The sequence below is a fragment of the Pleuronectes platessa genome, unplaced genomic scaffold, assembly GCF_947347685.1.
Source record: "Pleuronectes platessa unplaced genomic scaffold, fPlePla1.1 scaffold_34, whole genome shotgun sequence".
NCBI classification, from domain to species: Eukaryota; Metazoa; Chordata; class Actinopteri; order Pleuronectiformes; family Pleuronectidae; genus Pleuronectes; species Pleuronectes platessa.
The window spans coordinates 442,918-445,409 of record NW_026519004.1 but is presented as its reverse complement, the minus strand read 5'-3'; positions in this window follow the sequence as shown (position 1 = coordinate 445,409).

Genomic DNA, 2,492 nt, shown 5'->3' with positions numbered 1-2,492 from the left:
AGCGAAATCTGAATAAGTTTGGAATGGAGAACCAAGAGCGCGAGGCTCTTTAACCCAGGCCCATGGGTGATAACACTCAGGACGGGGGACTTAAGTGTGGGTCCCCGGGCACGGCCGGTGCTGGTGCTTGGTCTCTCCATGGAGGCATCGGTCAGCGAAATCGGACTAAGTGTGGAATGGAGAACCAAGGGCGCGAGGCTCTTTAACCAAGTTCCATGGGTGATAACACTCAGGACGGGGGCTTAAGTGTGGGTCCCCGGGCACGGCCGGTGCTGGTGCTTGGTCTCTCCGTGAAAGCCCGGTTCAGTGAAATGTGACTAAGAAAGAGATCTAAACACAGGAAACTGATATACATATGTTTCCTTTGATTCCTTTGGAGATAGCCATAGGAAATATGGGTAAGAACGGGAACCAAGGATCCTTTGGAGATAAGCATAGGAGTGTTTCCTTTAAAGAGGATCATAGGAATGTTTCCTTTTGAATTACTCATAGAGAGACCCAAATATTGCACTTCCGTAACCCCTAGTGTGGGACATTTCTAGGCATTTTGCTGTAATGTAAAGTGCCTACAAGTGTCCCATGTATTGTATTACCCTAACACCAAAGGTGTGGGACATTTCCAGGCATTTTGCCTCAATGATAAGTGCCTAGAAGCGTCCGACTCTTTCTGATTGGTTGGGACATTTTTAGGCATTTTTGCTATAATGTAAAGCGCCTACAAATGTCCCATGTAATGATATTTTTCCCTGACACAAAGAGTGGAACATTTCTAGGCGTTTTCAGCACTCAGGGAGTGGGCTTTAGAGTGGGTCCCCGGGCTCAGCAATATTTGGAGGTTTTTTCTCCCATGTTTTGTATTTTTCCCCATGAAAAAGTGTAGGACATTTGTAGGCATTTTTGCTATAATGTAAAGTGCCTAGAAGTGTCCGAAGTATTGTATCTTTCCCTAACACAAAGAGTGAGACATTTCTAGACATTTTCAGCACTCAGGACGGGGGCCTAAGTGTGGGTCCCCGGGCACGGCCGGTGCTGGTGCTGGGTCTCTCCATGGAGGCCTGGGTCAGCGAAATCGGACTAAGTGTGGAATGGAGAACCAAGGGCGCGAGGCTCTTTAACCAAGGCCCATGGGTGATAACACTCAGGACGGGTCTAAAGTGTGGGTCTCCGTGCACGGCCGGTGATGGTGCTGGGTGTCTCCATGGAGGCCCGTGTCAGCGAAATCTGACTAAGTGTGGAATGGAAAACCAAGGGCGCGAGGCTCTTTAACCGAGGCCCATGGGTGATAACACTCAGGACGGGCGCTTAAGTGTGGGTCTCCGGGCACGGCCGGTGCTGGTGCTGGGTCTCTCCTTGGAGGCCCGGGTCAGCGAAATCTGACTAAGTTTGGAATGGAGAACCAAGAGCGCGAGGCTCTTTAACCCAGGCCCATGGGTGATAACACTCAGGACGGGGGCTTAAGTGTGGGTCTCAGGGAACGGCCGGTGCTGGTGCTTGGTCTCTCCTTGGAGGCCCGGGTCAGCGAAATCTGACTAAGTGTGAAATGGAGAACCAAGAGCGCCAGGCTCTTTAACCCAGGCCCATGGGTGATAACACTCAGGACGGGGGACTTAAGTGTGGGTCCCCGGGCACGGCCGGTGCTGGTGCTTGGTCTCTCCGTGAAAGCCCGGTTCAGTGAAATGTGACTAAGAAAGAGATCTAAACACAGGAAACTGATATACATATGTTTCCTTTGATTCCTTTGGAGATAGCCATAGGAAATATGGATAAGAACAGGAACCAAGGATCCTTTGGAGATAAGCATAGGAGTGTTTCCTTTAAAGAGGATCATAGGAATGTTTCCTTTTGAATTACTCATAGAGAGACCCAAATATTGCACTTCCGTAACCCCTAGTGTGGGACATTTCTAGGCATTTTGCTGTAATGTAAAGTGCCTACAAGTGTCCCATGTATTGTATTACCCTAACACCAAAGGTGTGGGACATTTCCAGGCATTTTGCCTCAATGATAAGTGCCTAGAAGCGTCCGGCTCATTCTGATTGGTTGGGACATTTTTAAGCATTTTTGCTATAATGTAAAGCGCCTACAAATGTCCCATGTAATGTATTTTTCCCTGACACAAAGAGTGGAACATTTCTAGGCGTTTTCAGCACTCAGGGTGTGGGCTTTAGAGTGGGTCCCCGGGCTCAGCAATATTTGGAGGTTTTTTCTCCCATGTTTTGTATTTTTCCCCATGAAAAAGTGTGGGACATTTGTAGGCATTTTTGCTATAATGTAAAGTGCCTAGAAGTGTCCCAAGTATTGTATCTTTCCCTAACACAAAGAGTGAGACATTTCTAGACATTTTCACCACTCAGGACGGGGGCCTAAGTGTGGGTCCCCGGGCACGGCCGGTGCTGGTGCTGGGTCTCTCCATGGAGGCCTGGGTCAGCGAAATCGGACTAAGTGTGGAATGGAGAACCAAGGGCGCGAGGCTCTTTAACCAAGGCCCATGG